Source organism: Phallusia mammillata, chromosome 4 (assembly GCF_965637545.1).
Source record: "Phallusia mammillata chromosome 4, kaPhaMamm4.hap1.1, whole genome shotgun sequence".
In the NCBI taxonomy this organism is placed as follows: Eukaryota; Metazoa; Chordata; class Ascidiacea; order Phlebobranchia; family Ascidiidae; genus Phallusia; species Phallusia mammillata.
The window spans coordinates 7,646,249-7,670,535 of NC_137255.1; the positions used below are offsets into that span (position 1 = coordinate 7,646,249).

The following is a 24,287-nucleotide window of genomic DNA, read 5'->3' on the forward strand; positions in this document are numbered from 1 at the left end:
AACTTAGCAAAACACTGTTCTCATGTGGTAGCGTGGCCGAGTGGTCTAAGGCGCTGGTTTTAGGCACCAGTCATTTCGATGGCGTGGGTTCGAATCCCACCGCTGCCAGTTCTTTGCACCTGTCAAATACTCCATGTATAATTTTTTCTCTGTCTCATGCACTTGGAAAATAAAATATTGTTCCAAAAGTTTGCCCCGAGTGAGGATCGAACTCACGACCTTGAGATTATGAGACTCACGCGCTGCCTACTGCGCCATCGAAGCTTGATGACCTCATGCAAATTTGCATCCCTGTAACTAAAATATATGTATTTCGACAAATAATGTGCGAATGCAGACAATGCCAATTTGTTTGGATACAAACTTGAGTTCATCAACAACATATGGTATGTGTTTATTTCTTAATCGGGGTCAAATTTGTCTAAACTTTGGTTGCAAACTCTCTACTACATCGTTATTTGCCATCTCTGTTGCATCAGATCACATTAATTTAACAAACCATCATTCACATATGGTAGCGTGACCGAGTGGTCTAAGGCGCTGGTTTTAGGCACCAGTCATTTCGATGGCGTGGGTTCGAATCCCACCGCTGCCATATCTTTGCACCTGTCAAAACTCCATGGATAATTTTTTCTCTGTCTCATGCAGACGGAAAATAAAATATTGTATCAAAAGTTTGTTCCGAGTGAGGATCGAACTCACGACCTTGAGATTATGAGACTCACGCGCTGCCTACTGCGCCATCGAGGCTTGATGACCTAATGTAAATTTGCATCCTTGTAACTAAAATATATGTATTTCGACAAATAATGTGCGAATGCAGACAATGCCAGTTTGTTTGGATACAAACTTGAGTTGATCAACAACATGTGGTATGTGTTTATTTCTTAATTGGGGTCAAATTTGTCTAAACCTTGGTTGCAAACCCTCTACCACATCGTTATTTGCCATCTCTGTTGCATCAGATCACATTAACTTAGCAAAACATTGCTCTCATGTGGTAGCGTGGCCGAGTGGTCTAAGGCGTTGGTTTTAGGCACCAGTCATTTCGATGGCGTGGGTTCGAATCCCACCGCTGCCATTTCTTTGCACCTGTCAAAAACTCCATGTATAATTTTTTCTCTGTCTCATGCAGACGGAAAATAAAATATTGTACCAAAAGTTTGCCCCGAGTGAGGATCGATCTCACGACCTTGAGATTATGAGACTCACGCGCTGCCTACTGCGCCATCGAAGCTTGATGACCTGACGCAAATTTGCATCCTTGTTACTAAAATATATGTATTTCGACAAATAATGTGCGAATGCAGACAATGCCAATTTGTTTGGATACAAACTTGAGTTCATCAACAACATATGGTATGTGTTTATTTCTTAATCGGGGTCAAATTTGTCTAAACTTTGGTTGCAAACTCTCTACTACATCGTTATTTGCCATCTCTGTTGCATCAGATCACATTAACTTAACAAACCATCATTCACATATGGTAGCGTGACCGAGTGGTCTAAGTCGCTGGTTTAAGGCACCAGTCATTTGGATTGCGTGGGTTCGAATCCCACCGCTTCCATTTCTTTGCACCTGTCAAAACTCCACGTACAATTTTTTCTCTGTTTCGTGCAGTTGGAAAATAAAATATTGTACCAAAAGTTTGCCCTGAGTGAGGATCGAACTCACGACCTTGAGATTATGAGACTCACGCGCTGCCTACTGCGCCATCGAGGCTTGATGACCTCATGTAAATTTGCATCCTTGTAACTAAAATATATGTATTTCGACAAATAATGTGCGAATGCAGACAATGCCAATTTGTTTGGATACAAACTTGAGTTGATCAACAACATGTGGTATGTGTTTATTTCTTAATCGGGGTCAAATTTGTCTAAACCTTGGTTGCAAACCCTCTACCACATCGTTATTTGCCATCTCTGTTGCATCAGATCACATTAACTTAGCAAAACTCTGTTCTCATGTGGTAGCGTGGCCGAGTGGTCTAAGGCCCTGGTTTTAGGCACCAGTCATTTCGATGGCGTGGGTTCGAATCCCACCGCTGCCATTTCTTTGCACCTGTCAAATACTCCATGTATAATTTTTTCTCTTTGTCATGCACTTGGAAAATAAAATATTGTACCAAAAGTTTGCCTCGAGTGAGGATCGAACTCACGACCTTGAGATTATGAGACTCACGCGCTGACTACTGCGCCATCGAAGCTTGAAGACCTCATGCAAATTTGCATCCTTGTAAATAAAATATATGTATTTCGAAAAATAATGTGCGAATGCAGACAATGCCAATTTGTTTGGATACAAACTTGAGTTCATCAACAACATATGGTATGTGTTTATTTCTTAATCGGGGTCAAATTTGTCTAAACTTTGGTTGCAAACCTTCTACCACATCGTTATTTGCCATCTCTGTTGCATCAGATCACATTAACTTAGCAAAACACTCTTCTCATGTGGTAGCGTGGCCGAGTGGTCTAAGGCGCTGGTTTAAGGCAACAGTCATTTCGATGGCGTGGGTTCGAATCCCACCGCTGCCATTTCTTTGCACCTGTCAAATACTCCATGTATAATTTTTTCTCTGTGTCATGCAGACGGAAAATAAAATATTGTTCCAGAAGTTTGCCCCGAGTGAGGATCGAACTCACGACCTTGAGATTATGAGACTCACGCGCTGCCTACTGCGCCATCGAAGCTTGATGACCTCATGCAAATTTGCATCCTTGTAACTAAAATATATGTATTTCGACAAATAATGTGCGAATGCAGACAATGCCAATTTGTTTGGATACAAACTTGAGTTGATCAACAACATATGGTATGTGTTTATTTCTTAATAGGGGTCAAATTTGTCTAAACTTTGGTTGCAAACCCTCTACCACATCGTTATTTTCCATCTCTGTTGCATCAGATCACATTAACTTAGCAAAACACTGTTCTCATGTGGTAGCATGGCCGAGTGGTCTAAGGCGCTGGTTTAAGGCACCAGTCATTTCGATGGCGTGGGTTCGAATCCCACCGCTGCCATTTCTTTGCATCTGTCAAAAACTCCATGTATAATTTTTTCTCTGTCTCATGCAGACGGAAAATAAAATATTGTTCCAAAAGTTTGCCCCGAGTGAGGATCGATCTCACGACCTTGAGATTATGAGACTCACGCGCTGCCTACTGCGCCATCGAGGCTTGATGTACTCATGCAAATTTGCATCCTTGTAACTAAAATATATGTATTTCGACAAATAATGTGGGAATGCAGACAATGCCAATTTGTTTGGATACAAACTTGAGTTGATCAACAACATGTGGTATGTGTTTATTTCTTAATCGGGGTCAAATTTGTCCAAACATTGGTTGCATACTCTCTACCACATCGTTATTTGCCATCTCTGTTGCATCAGATCACATTAACTTAACAAACCATCATTCTCATGTGGTAGCGTGGCCGAGTGGTCTAAGGCGCTGGTTTTAGGCACCAGTCATTTCGATGGCGTGGGTTCGAACCCCACCGCTGCCATTTCTTTGCACCTGTCAAAACTCCATGTATAATTTTTTCTCTGTCTCATGCAGACGGAAAATAAAATATTGTACCAAACGTTTGCCCCGAGTGAGGATCGAACTCACGACCTTGAGATTGTGAGATTCACGCGCTGCCTAATGCGCCATCGAGGCTTGATGTACTCATGCAAATTTGCATCCTTGTAACTAAAATATATGTATTTCGACAAATAATGTGGGAATGCAGACAATGCCAATTTGTTTGGATACAAACTTGAGTTGATCAACAACATATGGTATGTGTTTATTTCTTAATCGGGCCAAATTTGTCTAAACTTTGGTTGCAAACCCTCTACCACAGGGGTTCTTAACCTGAGGTGCACGCACCCCCAAGGGGTGCGAGAACTGTTCCTAGGGGGTTCGTGGATGCTGAATCATTAAGGTTGGTTAGGTCTATTCTATTTAAGCAATTACAGAAGGGGAGCGAAAATTAGTTAGTGATTTGAAAGGGGGTGCGAAAATTGGTTGGTGATTTGAAAGGGGTGCAGCAAGGAAAAAAGGTTAAGAACCACTGCTCTACCACATCGTTATTTGCCATCTCTGTTGCATCAGATCACATTAACTTAGGAAACCATAATTCACATATGGTAGCGTGACCGAGTGGTCTCAGACGCTGGTTTAAGGCACCAGTCATTTCGATGGCGTGGGTTCGAATCCCACCGCTGCCATTTCTTTGCACCTGTCAAAACTCCATGTATAATATTTTCTCTGTCTCATGCAGATGGAAAATAAAATATTGTATCAAAAGTTTGCCCCGAGTGAGGATCGAACTCACGACCTTGAGATTATGAGACTCACGCGCTGCCTACTGCACCATCGAGGCTTGATGACCTCATGTAAATTTGCATCCTTGTAACTAAAATATATGTATTTCGACAAATAATGTGCGAATGCAGACAATGCCAATTTGTTTGGATACAAACTTGAGTTCATCAACAACATGTGGTATGTGTTTATTTCTTAATTGGGTTCAAATTTGTCTAAACATTGGTTGCAAACCCTCTACCACATCGTTATTTGCCATCTCTGTTGCATCAGATCACATTAACTTAGCAAAACATTGCTCTCATGTGGAAGCGTGCCCGAGTGGTCTAAGGCGCTGGTTTAAGGCACCAGTCATTTCGATGGCGTGGGTTCGAATCCCACCGCTGCCATTTCTTTGCACCTGTCAAAACTCCATGTATAATTTTTTCTCTGTCTCATGCAGACGGAAAAAATAATATTGTACCAAAAGTTTGCCCCGAGTGAGGATCGAACTCACGACCTTGAGATTATGAGACTCACGCGCTGCCTACTGCGACACCGAGGCTTGATGACCTCATGCAAATTTGCATCCTTGTAACTAAAATATATGTATTTCGAAAAATAATGTGGGAATGCAGACAATGCCAATTTGTTTGGATACAAATTTGAGTTGATCAACAAACTATATGGTATGTGTTTATTTCTTAATCGGGGTCAAATTTGTCTAAACTTTGGTTGCAAACCCTCTACCACACATCGTTATTTGCCATCTCTGTTGCATCAGATTACATTAACTTAACAAACCATCATTCACATGTGGTAGCGTGGCCGAGTGGTCTAAGGCACCAGTCATTTCGATGGCGTGGGTTCGAATCCCACCGCTGCCATTTCTTTGCACCTGTCAAAACTCCACGTATAATTTTTTCTCTGTTTCATGCAGTTGGAAAATAAAATATTGTACCAAAAGTTTGCCCCGAGTGAGGATCGAACTCACGACCTTGAGATTATGAGACTCACGCGCTGCCTACTGCGCCATCGAGGCTTGATGACCTCATGTAAATTTGCATCCTTGTAACTAAAATATATGTATTTCGACAAATAATGTGCGAATGCAGACAATGCCAATTTGTTTGGATACAAACTTGAGTTGATCAACAACATATAGTATGTGTTTATTTCTTAATCGGGATCAAATTTGTCTAAACTTTGGTTGCAAAGCCTCTATCACATCGTTATTTGCCATCTCTGTTGCATCAGATCACATTAACTTAGCAAAACACTGTTCTCATGTGCTAGCGAGGCCGAGTGGTCTAAGGCGCTGGTTTAAGGCACCAGTCATTTCGATGGCGTGGGTTCGAATCCCACCGCTTCCATTTCTTTGCACCTGTCAAAACTCCATGTATAATTTTTTCTCTGTGTCATGCAGACGGAAAATAAAATATTGTACCAAACGTTTGCCCCGAGTGAGGATCGAACTCACGACCTTGAGATTGTGAGATTCACGCGCTGCCTACTGCGCCATCGAGGCTTGATGTACTCTTGCAAATTTGCATCCTTGTAACTAAAATATATGTATTTCGACAAATAATGTGGGAATGCAGACAATGCCAATTTGTTTGGATACAAACTTGAGTTGATCAACAACATATGGTATGTGTTTATTTCTTAATCGGGGTCAAATTTGTCTAAACTTTGGTTGCAAACCCCCTACTACATCGTTATTTGCCATCTCTGTTGCACCAGATCACATTAACTTAATAAACCATCATTCACATGTGGTAGCGTGGCCGAGTGGTCTAGGGCGCTGGTTTAAGGCACCAGTCATTTCGATGGCGTGGGTTCGAATCCCACCGCTGCCATTTCTTTGCACCTGTCAAAATTCCATGTATAATTTTTCTCTGTGTCATGCAGACGGAAAAAAAATATTGTACCAAAAGTTTGCCCCGAGTGAGGATCGAACTCACGACCTTGAGATTATGAGACTCACGCCCTGCCTACTGCGCCATCGAGGCTTGATGACCTCATGCAAATTTGCATCCTTGTAACTAAAATATATGTATTTCGAAAAATAATGTGGGAATTCAGACAATGCCAATTTGTTTGGATACAAATTTGAGTTGATCAACAAACTATATGGTATGTGTTTATTTCTTAATCGGGGTCAAATTTGTCTAAACTTTGGTTGCAAACCCTCTACCACATCGTTATTTGCCATCTCTGTTGCATCAGATCACATTAACTTAACAAACCATCATTCACATGTGGTAGCGTGGCCGAGTGGTCTAAGGCGCTGGTTTAAGGCACCAGTCATTTCGATGGCGTGGGTTCGAATCCCAACGCTGCCATTTCTTTGCACCTGTCAAAACTCCACGTATAATTTTTTCTCTGTTTCATGCAGTTGGAAAATAAAATATTGTACCAAAAGTTTGCCCCGAGTGAGGATCGAACTCACGACCTTGAGATTATGAGACTCACGCGCTGCCTACTGCGCCATCGAGGCTTGATGACCTCATGTAAATTTGCATCCTTGTAACTAAAATATATGTATTTCGACAAATAATGTGCGAATGCAGACAATGCCAATTTGTTTGGATACAAACTTGAGTTGATCAACAACATATGGTATGTGTTTATTTCTTAATCGGGATCAAATTTGTCTAAACTTTGGTTGCAAACCCTCTACCACATCGTTATTTGCCATCTCTGTTGCATCAGATCACATTAACTTAGCAAAACACTGTTCTCATGTGGTAGCGAGGCCGAGTGGTCTAAGGCGCTGGTTTAAGGCACCAGTCATTTCGATGGCGTGGGTTCGAATCCCACCGCTTCCATTTCTTTGCACCTGTCAAAACTCCATGTATAATTTTTTCTCTGTGTCATGCAGACGGAAAATAAAATATTGTACCAAACGTTTGCCCCGAGTGAGGATCGAACTCACGACCTTGAGATTGTGAGATTCACGCGCTGCCTACTGCGCCATCGAGGCTTGATGTACTCTTGCAAATTTGCATCCTTGTAACTAAAATATATGTATTTCGACAAATAATGTGGGAATGCAGACAATGCCAATTTGTTTGGATACAAACTTGAGTTGATCAACAACATATGGTATGTGTTTATTTCTTAATCGGGGTCAAATTTGTCTAAACTTTGGTTGCAAACCCTCCACCACATCGTTATTTGCCATCTCTGTTGCATCAGATCACATTAACTTAGCAAACCATCATTCACATATGGTAGCGTGACCGAGTGGTCTAGGGCACCAGTCATTTCGATGGCGTGGGGTACGGTGGAGATAGGAAATTTGGCTTGAAACGCAAAAAACGTTTCGAAATCGTTTCGACAAAACGAAATTCGTTTCGGCAAAACGAATTTTGTTTCCAACGTAAAAAATTGTTTCCGAGCAAAATTTGTTTCGAACTGAAAAAAAAAACTTTAACAATATCTCAGAAAATTTGTTGCATTTTGTAACAATTTTGTTTCGAACTTTTTGGTCCACTAGATGGAGATAAAGAGCCATTTATTTTCTAAATCGATAAAAATGGCGACACAGAGTGCTTTGTTCAAAAAATCATTTCCTTTTAAAAATTACAGGAAACAAATTTCTTTCAAAAAATGTTTCAAGAAACAAATTTGTTTCAAAAAATGCTTCAAGAAACAAATTTGTTTCAAAAAATGTTTCAAGAAACAAATTTGTTTCAAAAAATGTTTCAAGAAACAAATTTGTTTCAAAAATTGTTACAGGAAACAAATTTGTTTCAAAAAATGTTACAGGAAACAAATTTGTTTCAAAAATTGTTACAGGAAACAAATTTGTTTCAAAAAATGTTACAGGAAACAAATTTGTTTCAAAAAATGTTACAGGAAACAAATTTGTTTCAAAAATTGTTACAGGAAACAAATTTGTTTCAAAAATTGTTACAGGAATCAAATTTGTTTCAAAAAATGTTACAGGAAACAAATTTGTTTTAAAAAATGTAATTTGTTAAAATTTGTTTCCTGTAACAAAGCAACTATTTTAAAAACCTGTCATGCTTTTCCCTAAGAACTTATCAAGTCTGATCATGAAACTAAAATACTGAACTGGACTCACTGTTTGTTTGGTATGTTTCTATCAAACCAAAAATTAATATGACTTAAATAATAATTTTTTGAAACAAATTTTTTTCCTGTAACAATTTTTGAAACAAATTTTTTTCCTGTAACAATTTTTGAAACAAATTTGTTTCCTGTAACAATTTTTGAAACAAATTTGTTTCCTGTAACAATTTTTGAAACAAATTTGTTTCCTGTAATAATTTTTCGAAACAAATTTTTTTCCTGTAACGATTTTTGTTGTGCAACTATTTCAAAAACCTGTCATGCTTTTCCCTGTAAACTTATCAAATTTGATCTTGAAAGACAAATTTGTTTCAAAAAATGTTTCAAGAAGCAAATTTGTTTCAAAAATTGTTACAGGAAACAAATTTGTTTCAAAAATTGTTACAGGAAACAAATTTGTTTCAAAAATTGTTACAGGAAACAAATTTGTTTCAAAAATTGTTACAGGAATCAAATTTGTTTCAAAAATTGTTACATTTTGTTCCAAAAAATTATTATTGAAGTCACATTGATTTCCGGTTTAAAAAAAAAAACCAAACAAGCAGTGAGTCAAGTTGAGTATCTTAGTTTCAAGATCAGATTTGATAAGTTCTTAGGGGAAAAGCATGACAGGTTATTAAAATAATTGCACAACAAAAATTGTAACAGGAAACAAATTTGTTTCAAAAATTGTTACAGGAAACAAATTTGTTTCAAAAATTGTTACAGGAAACAAATTTGTTTCAAAAATTGTTACAGGAAACAAATTTGTTTCAAAAATTGTGATAGGAAACAAATTTGTTTCAAAAATTGTTACAGGAAACAAATTTGTTTCAAAAATTGTTACAGGAAACAAATTTGTTTCAAAAATTGTTACAGGAAACAAATTTGTTTCAAAAAATTGTTATTAAAGTCACATTAATTTCCGGTTTGATAAAAAAATATCAAACAAGCAGTGAGTCAAGTTCAGTATCTTAGTTTCAAGATCAGATTTGATAAGTTCTTAGGGGAAAAGCATGACAGGTTATTAAAATAATTGCACAACAAAAATTGTAATAGGAAACAAATTTGTTTCAAAACTTATTACAGGAAACAAATTTGTTTCAAAAATTGTTACAGGAAACAAATTTGTTTCAAAACTTATTACAGGAAACAAATTTGTTTCAAAAATTGTTACAGGAAACAAATTTGTTTCAAAAATTGTTACAGGAAACAAATTTGTTTCAAAAATTGTTACAGGAAACAAATTTGTTTCAAAAATTGTTACAGGAATCAAATTTGTTTCAAAACTTGTCACAGGAAACAAATTTGTTCAAAAAAACTATTATTAGAGAAACATTAATGTGTTGCAAATCAAAGTCAGCTGTTTCTGGTTGCAAATTCAAGTTGGCTCTTGAAAACCGTTTTATTTTAAACCAGTTCGTTCGTGTTTTAGAGTCTCTAAGATATGCTAAGGGCAACCTACTTCTATTGAATTAGGGGCCTGCCCACGAAAATAACTATCATGTTCGCTTGTCATTTCGGTTTCACTAACCTGAAGAAACTGAAATTTTGCAAACTGTTTCTGGTTGCAAATCCAAGTTGGCTCGTGAAAACCGTTTAATTTTAAACCAGTTCGTTCGTGTTTTAGAGCCAGTAAAGTATGCTAAGGGCGACCTACTGATATCGCGTTAGCGGTCGTGCCCACGAAAGTAACTATCATGTTCGCTTGTCACTTCCGTTTCGCTAACCTGAACAAACTGAAACTTTGCAAGCTATTTGTAGTTGCAAATCCAAGTTGGCTCGTGAAAACCGTTTAATTTTGAATCAGGTTGTTCGTGTTTTAGAGCCACTAAGGTATGCTAAGGGAGACCTACTTCTATTGCGCTGGGGCGTTCCCCCGAAAATAACTATCATGTTCGGTTGTCATTTCGGTTTCGCTAACCTGAAAAAGCTGAAACTTGGCCAGCTTATTCTGCTTGCAAATCCAAGTTGGCTCGTGAAAACCGTTTAATTTTAAACCAGTTCGTTCGTGTTTTCGAGCCACTAAGGTATGCTAAGGGCAACCTACTTCTATTGAATTAGGGCCCTGCCCACGAAAATAACTATCATGTTCGCTTGTCATTTCGGTTTCACCAACCTGAACAAACTGAAATTTTGCAAGCTGTTTCTGGTTGCAAATCCAAGTTGGCTCGTGAAAACCGTTTAATTTTAAACCAGTTCGTTCGTGTTTTCGAGCCACTAAGGTATGCTAAGGGTAACCTACTTCTATTGCGTTAGCGGTCGTGCCCACGAAAATAACTATCATGTTCGGTTGTCATTTCGGTTTCGCTAACCTGAAAAAGCTGAAACTTGGCCAGCTGTTTCTGGTTGCAAATCCAAGTTGGCTCGTGAAAACCGTTTAATTTCAAATCAGTTCGTTCGTGTTTTCGAGCCACTAAGGTATGCTAAGGGTAACCTACTTCTATTGAATTAGGGGCGTGCCCACGAAAATAACTATCATGTTCGCTTGTCATTTCGGTTTCACTAACCTGAACAAACTGAAATTTTGCAAGCTGTTTCTGGTTGCAAATCCAAGTTGGTTCGTGAAAACCGTTTAATTTATAACCTGTTCGTTCGTGTTTTAGAGCCAGTAAAGTATGCTAAGGGCGACCTACTTCTATTGCGTTAGCGGTCGTGCCCACGAAAATAACTATCATGTTCGCTTGTCATTTCGGTTTCACTAACCTGAACCAACTGAAACTTTGCCAGATGTTTCTGGTTGCAAATCCAAGTTGGCTCGTCAAAACCGTTTAATTTTAAACCAGTTCGTTCGTGTTTTCGAGCCACTAAGGTATGCTAAGGGTAACCTACTTCTATTGAATTAGGGGCGTGCCCACGAAAATAACTATCATGTTCGCTTGTCATTTCGGTTTCACTAACCTGAACAAACTGAAATTTTGCAAGCTGTTTCTGGTTGCAAATCCAAGTTGGTTCGTGAAAACCGTTTAATTTTAAACCTGTTCGTTCGTGTTTTAGAGCCAGTAAAGTATGCTAAGGGCGACCTACTTCTATTGCGTTAGCGGTCGTGCCCACGAAAATAACTATCATGTTCGCTTGTCATTTCGGTTTCACTAACCTGAACCAACTGAAACTTTGCCAGATGTTTCTGGTTGCAAATCCAAGTTGGCTCGTGAAAACCGTTTAATTTTAAACCAGTTCGTTCGTGTTTTCGAGCCACTAAGGTATGCTAAGGGTAACCTACTTCTATTGAATTAGGGGCGTGCCCACGAAAATAACTATCATGTTCGCTTGTCATTTCGGTTTCACTAACCTGAACAAACTGAAATTTTGCAAGCTGTTTCTGGTTGCAAATCCAAGTTGGTTCGTGAAAACCGTTTAATTTTAAACCTGTTCGTTCGTGTTTTAGAGCCAGTAAAGTATGCTAAGGGCGACCTACTTCTATTGCGTTAGCTGTCGTGCCCACGAAAGTAACTATCATGTTCGCTTGTCATTTCGGTTTCACTAACCTGAACCAACTGAAACTTTGCCAGATGTTTCTGGTTGCAAATCCAAGTTGGCTCGTGAAAACCGTTTAATTTCAAACCAGTTCGTTCGTGTTTTAGAGCCAGTAAAGTATGCTAAGGGCGACCTACTTATATCGCGTTAGCGGTCGTGCCCACGAAAATAACTATCATGTTCGCTTGTCACTTCGGTTTCGCTAACCTGAACAAACTGAAACTTTGCAAGCTGTTTGTAGTTGTAAATCCAAGTTGGCTCGTGAAAACCGTTTAATTTTAAACCACTTCGTTCGTGTTTTAGAGCCACTAAGGTATGCTAAGGGCGACCTACTTATATCGCGTTAGCGGTCGTGCCCACGAAAATAACTATCATGTTCGCTTGTCATTTCGGTTTCGCTAACCTGAACAAACTGAAACTTTGCCAGATGTTTCTGCTTGCAAATCCAAGTTGGCTCGTGAAAATCGTTTAATTTTAAACCAGTTCGTTCGTGTTTCAGAGTCACTAAGGTATGCTAAGGGCAACCTACTTCTATTGAATTAGGGGCCTGCCCACGAAAATAACTATCGTGTTCGCTTGTCACTTCGGTTTCGCTAACCTGAACAAACTGGAACTTTGTCAGCTGTTTCTGCTTGCAAATCCAAGTTGGTTCGTGAAAACCGTTTAATTTTAAACCAGTTCCTTCGTGTTTTCGAGCCACTAAGGTATGCTAAGGGCGACCTACTTCTATGGCGTTAGCGGTCGTGCCCACGAAAATAACTATCATGTTCGCTTGTCATTTCGGTTTCACTAACATGAACAAACTGGAACTTTGCAAGCTATGTCTGACTCCAATTCCAAATTGGCTGGTGAAAACCGTTTCAGTTCGTTTGCGTTTTGGAGTCAACAAGGTATATTCAGAGCTACTTCGTGCCCTCGAAAATAAGAATGAATTTCGCTTTTTATATCCGTTTTGCAAAACTAAACAAACTGAAACTTTGCAAGCTACGTCTGACTGAGATTCCAAGTTGGATCGTGGAAAACGTTTAACTTTATCTTTGTTCGTTCGTGTTTTAAAGCCAATAAGGTAGTGACACCAACCTTTTTTATTACTTCTTAAAACTGGGTTGTTGTGAATCAATGCATACGTTTTGTAAAAGTTCACGAAAATTTATAGTGCGTATAATCCTTGACGGACTAAAAAGGCAGGGTTTATGAGGTCCATTGGCTACAACAATTTCTAGTTCACTAACCGCTGTTTGTTACCGCGCCTATGGCGTAACAGTCAATTGTTATGATTGTGGCGCAATGCATCTACTGAAGCGACCTACATCGTTAGCGGTTGTGCCCACGAAAATAAGTATGATGTTCGCTTGTCATTTCTGTTTCGCTTAACTGAACTTTGCAAGCTGTTTCTGATTGCAATTCCAAGTTGATTTGTGAAAACCGTTTAATTTTATCTCTGTTTGTTCATATTTTAGAGACGACGTTGTGGTACCCGTTCAAAGACAACTTTAATCAATGAAAACTCAATTTATCGTCAGCAATCAAAGTGCATATTGTTTGCTATCTTGAACTAATAAAACCAGTAGCACATCCACGTGGACAATCAATAACAAATTTCGTTGTTTGGAACAAATTTGCACGTCCCACAAACTTCGTATTTCACCGTTAAGAAAATTTGTTACCATTTTAAAAATTCGTTTCCTGCCGTTACATAGGCAACGCCAGGTATGACCGCTTTGAAATGATTTGATGTGCTGTCGACACAGCTAAATTATACAGGCACTAAATCACAATTGAACGACTTAACGTAAATGCAAACGATTTTTACAGGTCTACTATAAAATGTAAGTAGTAAACACAACAAAATATCGTTTCAATGTGATCAAAATTTAGAAAATGTAAGGCGCACATCATTAGCGAACTTAATGCGTTGAACCTTTGCATTTGCCTTAAACCAGGGGTGTGCAACAGGCGGCCCGTGGGCCACAATCCGGCCCGTGAAGCTATTTAGTGTGGCCCTCATCAACACACTGATTCAGAGAAATAATGCAAGTCTTGTATATAGGAATTCAGCAAAATTTTCCGCTTGTTTTTAATAAATGTTTTAAGTTGCTATACTATACGTAGCAAATATAAGTTAAACCAGCGTTTACTATCAGGTGGGCCATGCAGCAGCTTGAAGGTACTTCCGACTGTGACGTAACAATTCCCTTCGTCTTGTAAACAATTACTTTGTTGTGAAAGCCAGTGTGGCGGCGAAACCGTATTTTTGAGAAAACAAATGTATTGATGCTTTAGAACAAGGGTGTCCAACGCGTACACACCGCCGTGCCAATTTTGGCTTTAAAATATACTCGCGTATCAACGTTTGGTACTTTTTCCAAACCATGTCTTAAACGTCTTAACGGTACGGACTCAATCCGAATATTTGGCCAATATGTAGAACCCTATTAAATGATTAGAAAAAATTATGTCGTCAAATGCGAGTAAACTTGTTTATGGTACTCCAGAAACCTTTTATTCTGTTTATACAACACAAAATACAAATGGTTTGCAACGGGGCATAAGTTTTGTCAAAAAACGAACAATTTCACGAACAAATTAGTGGGTTGTGTAATTTTACTACTGATAATCTTTACTGAAGTTAGAATAAAGGCCATGAAAAATCAATAGAAACAAATTTAATTGCGTGACAAATCCTTATGTTTACCATGTAAATGTGCAAAACTTGTGTGCCATTTTCAAATGCTCTGCGTGCCACGTGTTGGACACCCCTGCTTTAGAAGAATTTTAAATTTATTGTGTACATGACAAAAATTGTATGGCCCTCGCTTGATGTTCGAAATTGGTTATATGACCCACCAACGAAAAATGCTGCATATCCCTGCATGGGCGTCCGCAGCTTGTGTCCACATAAAATCATTTTTAAGGAAATGCACATGAAACCACTTTTAAGCGGTCATGCCCGGCATTCGCTGATGATGTGTGCCTCTCATTTTCCAAGTTTTGATCACATTGAAACGGTATTTTGCTTGTGTTTACTACTTACATGGTATAGGTTAGTTGACCTGAGAAAATCTTTTGCATTTACGTTAAGTCGTTTGTGATCTAAAGCCTGTTAGAACTAGTTAATAATTACAACGATAAACACCAAATGCACATGGTAAGAACGACATTTTATTGATTTAAAAAGATAAAGCCACTCAGTTACCCAAGCATAATACGAGGATTGCGCTTCTCATACAAAATGACTCTAATTCACCACCAAATAAATCATTGTGTGGCCACAAAAACCTGATGATATCAACTCAACTATACAGTATTGTGCTTATTAGTAATTAGTATCATAGTAAACATAATAAATCAGGTAAAACAAAGCACTTTACCAACACTTCGACATTGGTTCACACAGTTATATAAAGGCAGAAATAAATGTGAATGAGACATGGTAAGTTGATATACCACAATAATTTGGTTCAAGAAATGAAAATCTGCTTATATACACAAGGGATCTAGCCTGTAGATAGAAGATTTAATCAAATGATTATACATGACAGTAATCCTTTTACCTACATCTTTAAAATTACACAAATATTTTTTGTCATCAGGCATATAGACTGAAAAACAGTAAGGTGAAACAGCTGTGCATAGGTGCCATTACAATGCTTTGCTACATTCAAAATAACATAAACCAGCTGTCATGGTTTAAGCTACATCAATAAATAATGAGGTTATTACAACATGCCATCAAACAGAATGCTTAAATTAAAAACAGATTTTTAATTCATCATCTCATAGATCACTTTTGCCAATAATTCAAGATTAGAGAACAAAGCTTTTTTGCGTTTATCCAAGATCCAAGACATAAAGACCATAAACAGCATGAAGGTTAAATGGCATTAACATTAATGAAGGTTTTCAAATAGGTATTAAGTGTAACTTGTGTACAGGTGGAAAGAATGGCCAAACAATAACATTACTTTAAGAAAAGTAACATGCTGTTTGCATTAATGGTTTTGTGGACACTTTTAGAACCTTCAGTGAGCTCATATAAGCAAATTTCTTTCACAAACAATGACTTGACAGGGGATCTTTTTTTATAAATAGTCTACTGGATGACAATCTCAGCCAACCCTCTGCATGTTCCTGTTGATTCTTTTTGTGCTTGTTAGCCTTCTTGGAGGTATTGTCCTAAAGTGAACCTAAATGCTTCCCCAATTCCCACCGTCGACAGTCACTTTGCATTGCTTCACTGTTTTGTCAGGTTCTAATCTTTGAGGTACAAAATTGGACAAGCTGTTGCAAATTTCACCATGTAGACTGATTTTCCATTTCACATACTATTGTTATTTCAATGTTTAATCTTAATAACCTGCGATCATTTCCAAATAAAAATATTCATTTACCAAAAATTTACACTAAACCCACTGTGATCTAATATTTATACACAAAATGGGAAGGTTGCAGTACATATATTTGGAAAATTTGCTTTCCTGCCCTTAACAAACGGCATGGCTTTCCTGATATGACTGCATTTAAAGGGACTAGTTTAGTTGAATCTGATTCTTTAAGTCTAAAATATATTTCTTGCATTAATTAGTTTTCTATTTCTTGTTATCTATTTCTTGCATTAGGCATGACATTGCTGTTTGTATAGCTTCATAAACTGAAACACAGTAGTTACATGAAGTCCAATGCATGTGGTGCCAGAATACTAAATGTCAGAAAGTTACATTAAGCAATTAAATAAATAAATGATTTTTGCTTTTTTATCTGTCACGTAGACAATTTTGTAGATAATTCTTTTTTAGTTGGGATACTTAAATATCAATGACTGATTCATTTGAAAACCTAACCACCAACAGTTTCTTCAATATATTGGCAAACATAACTGGCCACCGAATAAATTTTTCACTAATTTAAGCAGCAAGTTTCTGTGCACATTTCGCTCATCTTATCATAGAACTGGTAAATGTATTGTGACTTTCCATTGGTTTGCACTTTCCTATTTCCAGTAGCCAAAAAATAAGTTTACTTTTGATAAAGACTTTAAACAGTGTAACTTTGATAAATCGAACTACTTTGATTAAATCAGTTTTTAACATTTTTTTATTATCTAAAACAGTCGGGGTCATTTATATCTTTTACATTTTATCATCACAATAGTTTTCTCAAAGACTATTTTCTCAAATTTGCCAGCAAACGATGCAGAAAAACATTTTTCGTCAAACTAGTGCCAATAAAACCGCTTTTCAGCAAAGAATACCTGTTGCCCAGCAACCAATGACGTCATTTTTACGTAACATTTAATTTTATTGTTGGCAAGACAATTTACAAAAAAAAATAGTTGGTCGTTAAAACAAGTTATTGAAAAACACACCAAAATACAGATCTTTTGCGTTAAAAGTAGCCCCGTTTCACAATCCATGAATTCGCGTGCAACAACTTGTGTTTGATACACAATAATCTTCGCCGCAAACTCAATACAAAATGGTCCTCTATCGCCACCGCAGCGGATTTTTTTAAATAATTATTTGAAAGCCCTTCAATAATTATAAAAACAGCAATTAGGGAGACATAGTCATTTTTGATCTACGTTAAAACATTATTTTGCTTTTATTTATGTTGAAACATTTTTTTCGAAACAATTTTTCCTTAAAACAAATTTAAAATTCGGAAACGTTTTTTCAAAAAAATAAAAAATTCGAAACAATTTTTTTGCTGAGTCAGCAAAATTAGGCGCTCACAGTGTAGTAGGTTCGAATCCCACCGCTGCCATTTCTTTGCACCTGTCAAAACTCCATGTATAATATTTTCTCTGTCTCATGCAGTTGGAAAATAAAATATTGTATCAAAAGTTTGCCCCGAGTGAGGATCGAACTCACGACCTTGAGATTATGAGACTCACGCGCTGCCTACTGCGCCATCGAGGCTTGATGACCTCATGTAAATTTGCATCCTTGTAACTAAAATATATGTATTTCGACAAATAATGTGGGAATGCAGACTATGCCAATTTGTTTGGATACAAACTTGAGTTGATCAACAACATATGGTATGTGTTTATTTCTTAATCGGGGTCAAATTTGTCTAAACTTTGGTTGCAAACCCTCCACCACATCGTTATTTGCCATCTCTGTTGCATCAGATCACATTAACTTAGCAAACCATCATTCACATATGGTAGCGTGACCGAGTGGTCTAGGGCACCAATCATTTCGATGGCGTGGGTTCGAATCCCACCGCTTCCATTTCTTTGCACCTGTCAAAACTCCATGTATAATTATTTCTCTGTGTCATGCAGACGGAAAATAAAATATTGTACCAAACGTTTGCCCCGAGTGAGGATCGAACTCACGACCTTGAGATTGTGAGATTCACGCGCTGCCTACTGCGCCATCGAGGCTTGATGTACTCTTGCAAATTTGCATCCTTGTAACTAAAATATATGTATTTCGACAAATAATGTGGGAATGCAGACAATGCCAATTTGTTTGGATACAAACTTGAGTTGATCAACAACATATGGTATGTGTTTATTTCTTAATCGGGGTCAAATTTGTCTAAACTTTGGTTGCAAACCCTCCAACACATCGTTATTTGCCATCTCTGTTGCATCAGATCACATTAACTTAGCAAACCATCATTCACATATGGTAGCGTGACCGAGTGGTCTAGGGCACCAGTCATTTCGATGGCGTGGGTTCGAATCCCACCGCTGCCATTTCTTTGCACCTGTCAAAACTCCATGTATAATATTTTCTCTGTCTCATGCAGTTGGAAAATAAAATATTGTATCAAAAGTTTGCCCCGAGTGAGGATCGAACTCACGACCTTGAGATTATGAGACTCACGCGCTGCCTACTGCGCCATCGAGGCTTGATGACCTCATGTAAATTTGCATCCTTGTAACTAAAATATATGTATTTCGACAAATAATGTGGGAATGCAGACAATGCCAATTTGTTTGGATACAAATTTGAGTTGATCAACAAACTATATGGTATGTGTTTATTTCTTAATCGGGGTCAAATTTGTCTAAACTTTGGTTGCAAACCCCCTACTACATCGTTATTTGCCATCTCTGTTGCACCAGATCACATTAACTTAATAAACCATCATTCACATGTGGTAGCGTGGCCGAGTGGTCTAAGGCGCTGGTTTAAGGCACCAGTCATTTCGATGGCGTGGGTTCGAATCCCACCGCTGCCATTTCTTTGCACCTGTCAAAATTCCATGTATAATTTTTCTCTGTGTCATGCAGACGGAAAAAAAAATATTGTACCAAAAGTTTGCCCCGAGTGAGGATCGAACTCACGACCTTGAGATTATGAGACTCACGCCCTGCCTACTGCGCCATCGAGGCTTGATGACCTCATACAAATTTGCATCCTTGTAACTAAAATATATGTATTTCGAAAAATAATGTGGGAATTCAGACAATGCCAATTTGTTTGGATACAAATTTGAGTTGATCAACAAACTATATGGTATGTGTTTATTTCTTAATCGGGGTCAAATTTGTCTAAACTTTGGTTGCAAACCCTCTACCACATCGTTATTTGCCATCTCTGTTGCATCAGATCACATTAACTTAACAAACCATCATTCACATGTGGTTGCGTGGCCGAGTGGTCTAAGGCGCTGGTTTAAGGCACCAGTCATTTCGATGGCGTGGGTTCGAATCCCACCGCTGCCATTTCTTTGTACCTGTCAAAACTCCACGTATAATTTTTTCTCTGTTTCATGCAGACGGAAAATAAAATATTGTACCAAAAGTTTGCCCCGAGTGAGGATCGAACTCACGACCTTGAGATTATGAGACTCACGCGCTGCCTACTGCGCCATCGAGGCTTGATGACCTCATGTAAATTTGCATCCTTGTAACTAAAATATATGTATTTCGACAAATAATGTGCGAATGCAGACAATGCCAATTTGTTTGGATACAAACTTGAGTTGATCAACAACATATGGTATGTGTTTATTTCTTAATCGGGGTCAAATTTGTCTAAACTTTGGTTGCAAACCCTCTACCACATCGTTATTTGCCATCTCTGTTGCATCAGATCACATTAACTTAGCAAAACACTGTTCTCATGTGGTAGCGAGGCCGAGTGGTCTAAGGCGCTGGTTTAAGGCACCAGTCATTTCGATGGCGTGGGTTCGAATCCCACCGCTTCCATTTCTTTGCACCTGTCAAAACTCCATGTATAATTTTTTCTCTGTGTAATGCAGACGGAAAATAAAATATTGTACCAAACGTTTGCCCCGAGTGAGGATCGAACTCACGACCTTGAGATTGTGAGATTCACGCGCTGCCTACTGCGCCATCGAGGCTTGATGTACTCATGCAAATTTGCATCCTTGTAACTAAAATATATGTATTTCGACGAATAATGTGGGAATGTGGGAATGCAGACAATGCCAATTTGTTTGGATACAAACTTGAGTTGATCAACAACATATGGTATGTGTTTATTTCTTAATCGGGGTCAAATTTGTCTAAACTTTGGTTGCAAACCCTCCACCACATCGTTATTTGCCATCTCTGTTGCATCAGATCACATTAACTTAGCAAACCATCATTCACATATGGTAGCGTGACCGAGTGGTCTAGGGCACCAGTCATTTCGATGGCGTGGGTTCGAATCCCACCGCTGCCATTTCTTTGCACCTGTCAAAACTCCATGTATAATATTTTCTCTGTCTCATGCAGTTGGCAAATAAAATATTGTATCAAAAGTTTGCCCCGAGTGAGGATCGAACTCACGACCTTGAGATTATGAGACTCACGCGCTGCCTACTGCGCCATCGAGGCTTGATGACCTCATGTAAATTTGCATCCTTGTAACTAAAATATATGTATTTCGACAAATAATGTGCGAATGCAGACAATGCCAATTTGTTTGGATACAAATTTGAGTTGATCAACAAACTATATGGTATGTGTTTATTTCTTAATCGGGGTCAAATTTGTCTAAACTTTGGTTGCAAACCCCCTACTACATCGTTATTTGCCATCTCTGTTGCACCAGATCACATTAACTTAATAAACCATCATTCACATGTGGTAGCGTGGCCGAGTGGTCTAAGGCGCTGGTTTAAGGCACCAGTCATTTCGATGGCGTGGGTTCGAATCCCACCGCTGCCATTTCTTTGCACCTGTCAAAATTCCATGTATAATTTTTCTCTGTGTCATGCAGACGGAAAAAAAAATGTTGTACCAAAAGTTTGCCCCGAGTGAGGATCGAACTCACGACCTTGAGATTATGAGACTCACGCCCTGCCTACTGCGCCATCGAGGCTTGATGACCTCATACAAATTTGCATCCTTGTAACTAAAATATATGTATTTCGAAAAATAATGTGGGAATTCAGACAATGCCAATTTGTTTGGATACAAATTTGAGTTGATCAACAAACTATATGGTATGTGTTTATTTCTTAATCGGGGTCAAATTTGTCTAAACTTTGGTTGCAAACCCTCTACCACATCGTTATTTGCCATCTCTGTTGCATCAGATCACATTAACTTAACAAACCATCATTCACATGTGGTTGCGTGGCCGAGTGGTCTAAGGCGCTGGTTTAAGGCACCAGTCATTTCGATGGCGTGGGTTCGAATCCCACCGCTGCCATTTCTTTGTACCTGTCAAAACTCCACGTATAATTTTTTCTCTGTTTCATGCAGACGGAAAATAAAATATTGTACCAAAAGTTTGCCCCGAGTGAGGATCGAACTCACGACCTTGAGATTATGAGACTCACGCGCTGCCTACTGCGCCATCGAGGCTTGATGACCTCATGTAAATTTGCATCCTTGTAACTAAAATATATGTATTTCGACAAATAATGTGCGAATGCAGACAATGCCAATTTGTTTGGATACAAACTTGAGTTGATCAACAACATATGGTATGTGTTTATTTCTTAATCGGGGTCAAATTTGTCTAAACTTTGGTTGCAAACCCTCTACCACATCGTTATTTGCCATCTCTGTTGCATCAGATCACATTAACTTAGCAAAACACTGTTCTCATGTGGTAGCGAGGCCGAGTGGTCTAAGGCGCTGGTTTAAGGCACCAGTCATTTCGATGGCGTGGGTTCGAATCCCACCGCTTCCATTTCTTTGCACCTGTCAAAACTCCATGTATAATTTTTTCTCTGTGTAATGCAGACGGAAAATAAAATATTGTACCAAACGTTTGCCCCGAGTGAGGATCGAACTCACGACCTTGAGATTGTGAGATTCACGCGCTGCCTACTGCGCCATCGAGGCTTGATGTACTCATGCAAATTTGCATCCTTGTAACTAAAATATATGTATTTCGACGAATAATGTGGGAATGTGGGAATGCAGACAATGCCAATTTGTTTGGATACAAACTTGAGTTGATCAACAACATATGGTATGTGTTTATTTCTTAATCGGGGTCAAATTTGTCTAAACTTTGGTTGCAAACCCTCCACCACATCGTTATTTGCCATCTCTGTTGCATCAGATCACATTAACTTAGCAAACCATCATTCACATATGGTAGCGTGACCGAGTGGTCTAGGGCACCAGTCATTTCGATGGCGTGGGTTCGAATCCCACCGCTGCCATTTCTTTGCACCTGTCAAAACTCCATGTATAATATTTTCTCTGTCTCATGCAGTTGGCAAATAAAATATTGTATCAAAAGTTTGCCCCGAGTGAGGATCGAACTCACGACCTTGAGATTATGAGACTCACGCGCTGCCTACTGCGCCATCGAGGCTTGATGACCTCATGTAAATTTGCATCCTTGTAACTAAAATATATGTATTTCGAAAAATAATGTGGGAATTCAGACAATGCCAATTTGTTTGGATACAAATTTGAGTTGATCAACAAACTATATGGTATGTGTTTATTTCTTAATCGGGGTCAAATTTGTCTAAACTTTGGTTGCAAACCCTCTACCACATCGTTATTTGCCATCTCTGTTGCATCAGATCACATTAACTTAACAAACCATCATTCACATGTGGTTGCGTGGCCGAGTGGTCTAAGGCGCTGGTTTAAGGCACCAGTCATTTCGATGGCGTGGGTTCGAATCCCACCGCTGCCATTTCTTTGTACCTGTCAAAACTCCACGTATAATTTTTTCTCTGTTTCATGCAGACGGAAAATAAAATATTGTACCAAAAGTTTGCCCCGAGTGAGGATCGAACTCACGACCTTGAGATTATGAGACTCACGCGCTGCCTACTGCGCCATCGAGGCTTGATGACCTCATGTAAATTTGCATCCTTGTAACTAAAATATATGTATTTCGACAAATAATGTGCGAATGCAGACAATGCCAATTTGTTTGGATACAAACTTGAGTTGATCAACAACATATGGTATGTGTTTATTTCTTAATCGGGGTCAAATTTGTCTAAACTTTGGTTGCAAACCCTCTACCACATCGTTATTTGCCATCTCTGTTGCATCAGATCACATTAACTTAGCAAAACACTGTTCTCATGTGGTAGCGAGGCCGAGTGGTCTAAGGCGCTGGTTTAAGGCACCAGTCATTTCGATGGCGTGGGTTCGAATCCCACCGCTTCCATTTCTTTGCACCTGTCAAAACTCCATGTATAATTTTTTCTCTGTGTAATGCAGACGGAAAATAAAATATTGTACCAAACGTTTGCCCCGAGTGAGGATCGAACTCACGACCTTGAGATTGTGAGATTCACGCGCTGCCTACTGCGCCATCGAGGCTTGATGTACTCATGCAAATTTGCATCCTTGTAACTAAAATATATGTATTTCGACGAATAATGTGGGAATGTGGGAATGCAGACAATGCCAATTTGTTTGGATACAAACTTGAGTTGATCAACAACATATGGTATGTGTTTATTTCTTAATCGGGGTCAAATTTGTCTAAACTTTGGTTGCAAACCCTCCACCACATCGTTATTTGCCATCTCTGTTGCATCAGATCACATTAACTTAGCAAACCATCATTCACATATGGTAGCGTGACCGAGTGGTCTAGGGCACCAGTCATTTCGATGGCGTGGGTTCGAATCCCACCGCTGCCATTTCTTTGCACCTGTCAAAACTCCATGTATAATATTTTCTCTGTCTCATGCAGTTGGCAAATAAAATATTGTATCAAAAGTTTGCCCCGAGTGAGGATCGAACTCACGACCTTGAGATTATGAGACTCACGCGCTGCCTACTGCGCCATCGAGGCTTGATGACCTCATGTAAATTTGCATCCTTGTAACTAAAATATATGTATTTCGACAAATAATGTGCGAATGCAGACAATGCCAATTTGTTTGGATACAAACTTGAGTTGATCAACAAACTATATGGTATGTGTTTATTTCTTAATCGGGGTCAAATTTGTCTAAACTTTGGTTGCAAACTCTCTACTACATCGTTATTTGCCATCTCTGTTGCATCAGGTCACATTAA

General features: G+C 38.7%; 1 long non-coding RNA gene and 37 other non-coding genes across 38 annotated transcripts; 19 read left to right on the forward strand and 19 right to left on the reverse strand.

Annotated features, from left to right (window-relative positions):
* Positions 1-26: 26 nt before the first annotated feature.
* Positions 27-108, forward strand: Trnal-uag (transfer RNA leucine (anticodon UAG)). The gene has a single exon. It is a non-coding gene; the product is annotated as a tRNA-Leu (tRNA).
* Positions 109-513: 405 nt separating this feature from the next.
* Trnal-uag (transfer RNA leucine (anticodon UAG)) lies at positions 514-595 on the forward strand. The gene has a single exon. It is a non-coding gene; the product is annotated as a tRNA-Leu (tRNA).
* Positions 596-999: 404 nt separating this feature from the next.
* Trnal-uag (transfer RNA leucine (anticodon UAG)) lies at positions 1,000-1,081 on the forward strand. The gene has a single exon. It is a non-coding gene; the product is annotated as a tRNA-Leu (tRNA).
* Positions 1,082-1,972: 891 nt separating this feature from the next.
* On the forward strand, positions 1,973-2,054 carry Trnal-uag (transfer RNA leucine (anticodon UAG)). The gene has a single exon. It is a non-coding gene; the product is annotated as a tRNA-Leu (tRNA).
* An 83-nt stretch (positions 2,055-2,137) lies between these two features.
* On the reverse strand, positions 2,138-2,210 carry Trnam-cau (transfer RNA methionine (anticodon CAU)). Its single transcript has one exon. It is a non-coding gene; the product is annotated as a tRNA-Met (tRNA).
* Positions 2,211-2,459: 249 nt separating this feature from the next.
* Trnal-aag (transfer RNA leucine (anticodon AAG)) lies at positions 2,460-2,541 on the forward strand. The gene has a single exon. It is a non-coding gene; the product is annotated as a tRNA-Leu (tRNA).
* A 405-nt stretch (positions 2,542-2,946) lies between these two features.
* On the forward strand, positions 2,947-3,028 carry Trnal-aag (transfer RNA leucine (anticodon AAG)). The gene has a single exon. It is a non-coding gene; the product is annotated as a tRNA-Leu (tRNA).
* A 405-nt stretch (positions 3,029-3,433) lies between these two features.
* Positions 3,434-3,515, forward strand: Trnal-uag (transfer RNA leucine (anticodon UAG)). The gene has a single exon. It is a non-coding gene; the product is annotated as a tRNA-Leu (tRNA).
* An 82-nt stretch (positions 3,516-3,597) lies between these two features.
* On the reverse strand, positions 3,598-3,670 carry Trnav-cac (transfer RNA valine (anticodon CAC)). The gene has a single exon. It is a non-coding gene; the product is annotated as a tRNA-Val (tRNA).
* A 958-nt stretch (positions 3,671-4,628) lies between these two features.
* Positions 4,629-4,710, forward strand: Trnal-aag (transfer RNA leucine (anticodon AAG)). The gene has a single exon. It is a non-coding gene; the product is annotated as a tRNA-Leu (tRNA).
* A 559-nt stretch (positions 4,711-5,269) lies between these two features.
* On the reverse strand, positions 5,270-5,342 carry Trnam-cau (transfer RNA methionine (anticodon CAU)). The gene has a single exon. It is a non-coding gene; the product is annotated as a tRNA-Met (tRNA).
* A 413-nt stretch (positions 5,343-5,755) lies between these two features.
* Trnav-cac (transfer RNA valine (anticodon CAC)) lies at positions 5,756-5,828 on the reverse strand. The gene has a single exon. It is a non-coding gene; the product is annotated as a tRNA-Val (tRNA).
* A 249-nt stretch (positions 5,829-6,077) lies between these two features.
* Trnal-aag (transfer RNA leucine (anticodon AAG)) lies at positions 6,078-6,159 on the forward strand. The gene has a single exon. It is a non-coding gene; the product is annotated as a tRNA-Leu (tRNA).
* Positions 6,160-6,563: 404 nt separating this feature from the next.
* Positions 6,564-6,645, forward strand: Trnal-aag (transfer RNA leucine (anticodon AAG)). The gene has a single exon. It is a non-coding gene; the product is annotated as a tRNA-Leu (tRNA).
* Positions 6,646-6,727: 82 nt separating this feature from the next.
* Positions 6,728-6,800, reverse strand: Trnam-cau (transfer RNA methionine (anticodon CAU)). The gene has a single exon. It is a non-coding gene; the product is annotated as a tRNA-Met (tRNA).
* A 249-nt stretch (positions 6,801-7,049) lies between these two features.
* On the forward strand, positions 7,050-7,131 carry Trnal-aag (transfer RNA leucine (anticodon AAG)). Its single transcript has one exon. It is a non-coding gene; the product is annotated as a tRNA-Leu (tRNA).
* Positions 7,132-7,213: 82 nt separating this feature from the next.
* On the reverse strand, positions 7,214-7,286 carry Trnav-cac (transfer RNA valine (anticodon CAC)). The gene has a single exon. It is a non-coding gene; the product is annotated as a tRNA-Val (tRNA).
* Positions 7,287-15,001: 7,715 nt separating this feature from the next.
* LOC145224829 (uncharacterized) lies at positions 15,002-16,625 on the reverse strand. The gene is made up of 2 exons (XR_013859753.1): positions 15,838-16,625; positions 15,002-15,677 (listed from the first exon to the last, which is right to left on the reverse strand). It is a non-coding gene; the product is annotated as an uncharacterized LOC145224829 (long non-coding RNA).
* A 1,077-nt stretch (positions 16,626-17,702) lies between these two features.
* On the reverse strand, positions 17,703-17,775 carry Trnam-cau (transfer RNA methionine (anticodon CAU)). Its single transcript has one exon. It is a non-coding gene; the product is annotated as a tRNA-Met (tRNA).
* A 400-nt stretch (positions 17,776-18,175) lies between these two features.
* Positions 18,176-18,248, reverse strand: Trnav-cac (transfer RNA valine (anticodon CAC)). Its single transcript has one exon. It is a non-coding gene; the product is annotated as a tRNA-Val (tRNA).
* Positions 18,249-18,648: 400 nt separating this feature from the next.
* On the reverse strand, positions 18,649-18,721 carry Trnam-cau (transfer RNA methionine (anticodon CAU)). The gene has a single exon. It is a non-coding gene; the product is annotated as a tRNA-Met (tRNA).
* A 251-nt stretch (positions 18,722-18,972) lies between these two features.
* Trnal-aag (transfer RNA leucine (anticodon AAG)) lies at positions 18,973-19,054 on the forward strand. Its single transcript has one exon. It is a non-coding gene; the product is annotated as a tRNA-Leu (tRNA).
* A 405-nt stretch (positions 19,055-19,459) lies between these two features.
* On the forward strand, positions 19,460-19,541 carry Trnal-aag (transfer RNA leucine (anticodon AAG)). The gene has a single exon. It is a non-coding gene; the product is annotated as a tRNA-Leu (tRNA).
* An 82-nt stretch (positions 19,542-19,623) lies between these two features.
* Positions 19,624-19,696, reverse strand: Trnam-cau (transfer RNA methionine (anticodon CAU)). The gene has a single exon. It is a non-coding gene; the product is annotated as a tRNA-Met (tRNA).
* A 249-nt stretch (positions 19,697-19,945) lies between these two features.
* Positions 19,946-20,027, forward strand: Trnal-aag (transfer RNA leucine (anticodon AAG)). Its single transcript has one exon. It is a non-coding gene; the product is annotated as a tRNA-Leu (tRNA).
* An 82-nt stretch (positions 20,028-20,109) lies between these two features.
* Positions 20,110-20,182, reverse strand: Trnav-cac (transfer RNA valine (anticodon CAC)). The gene has a single exon. It is a non-coding gene; the product is annotated as a tRNA-Val (tRNA).
* A 408-nt stretch (positions 20,183-20,590) lies between these two features.
* On the reverse strand, positions 20,591-20,663 carry Trnam-cau (transfer RNA methionine (anticodon CAU)). Its single transcript has one exon. It is a non-coding gene; the product is annotated as a tRNA-Met (tRNA).
* Positions 20,664-20,914: 251 nt separating this feature from the next.
* On the forward strand, positions 20,915-20,996 carry Trnal-aag (transfer RNA leucine (anticodon AAG)). Its single transcript has one exon. It is a non-coding gene; the product is annotated as a tRNA-Leu (tRNA).
* Positions 20,997-21,401: 405 nt separating this feature from the next.
* Trnal-aag (transfer RNA leucine (anticodon AAG)) lies at positions 21,402-21,483 on the forward strand. Its single transcript has one exon. It is a non-coding gene; the product is annotated as a tRNA-Leu (tRNA).
* Positions 21,484-21,565: 82 nt separating this feature from the next.
* Positions 21,566-21,638, reverse strand: Trnam-cau (transfer RNA methionine (anticodon CAU)). Its single transcript has one exon. It is a non-coding gene; the product is annotated as a tRNA-Met (tRNA).
* Positions 21,639-21,887: 249 nt separating this feature from the next.
* Positions 21,888-21,969, forward strand: Trnal-aag (transfer RNA leucine (anticodon AAG)). Its single transcript has one exon. It is a non-coding gene; the product is annotated as a tRNA-Leu (tRNA).
* An 82-nt stretch (positions 21,970-22,051) lies between these two features.
* Positions 22,052-22,124, reverse strand: Trnav-cac (transfer RNA valine (anticodon CAC)). Its single transcript has one exon. It is a non-coding gene; the product is annotated as a tRNA-Val (tRNA).
* Positions 22,125-22,532: 408 nt separating this feature from the next.
* On the reverse strand, positions 22,533-22,605 carry Trnam-cau (transfer RNA methionine (anticodon CAU)). The gene has a single exon. It is a non-coding gene; the product is annotated as a tRNA-Met (tRNA).
* Positions 22,606-22,856: 251 nt separating this feature from the next.
* On the forward strand, positions 22,857-22,938 carry Trnal-aag (transfer RNA leucine (anticodon AAG)). The gene has a single exon. It is a non-coding gene; the product is annotated as a tRNA-Leu (tRNA).
* Positions 22,939-23,020: 82 nt separating this feature from the next.
* Positions 23,021-23,093, reverse strand: Trnam-cau (transfer RNA methionine (anticodon CAU)). The gene has a single exon. It is a non-coding gene; the product is annotated as a tRNA-Met (tRNA).
* Positions 23,094-23,342: 249 nt separating this feature from the next.
* Positions 23,343-23,424, forward strand: Trnal-aag (transfer RNA leucine (anticodon AAG)). Its single transcript has one exon. It is a non-coding gene; the product is annotated as a tRNA-Leu (tRNA).
* Positions 23,425-23,506: 82 nt separating this feature from the next.
* On the reverse strand, positions 23,507-23,579 carry Trnav-cac (transfer RNA valine (anticodon CAC)). The gene has a single exon. It is a non-coding gene; the product is annotated as a tRNA-Val (tRNA).
* A 408-nt stretch (positions 23,580-23,987) lies between these two features.
* Positions 23,988-24,060, reverse strand: Trnam-cau (transfer RNA methionine (anticodon CAU)). The gene has a single exon. It is a non-coding gene; the product is annotated as a tRNA-Met (tRNA).
* Positions 24,061-24,287: the final 227 nt, after the last annotated feature.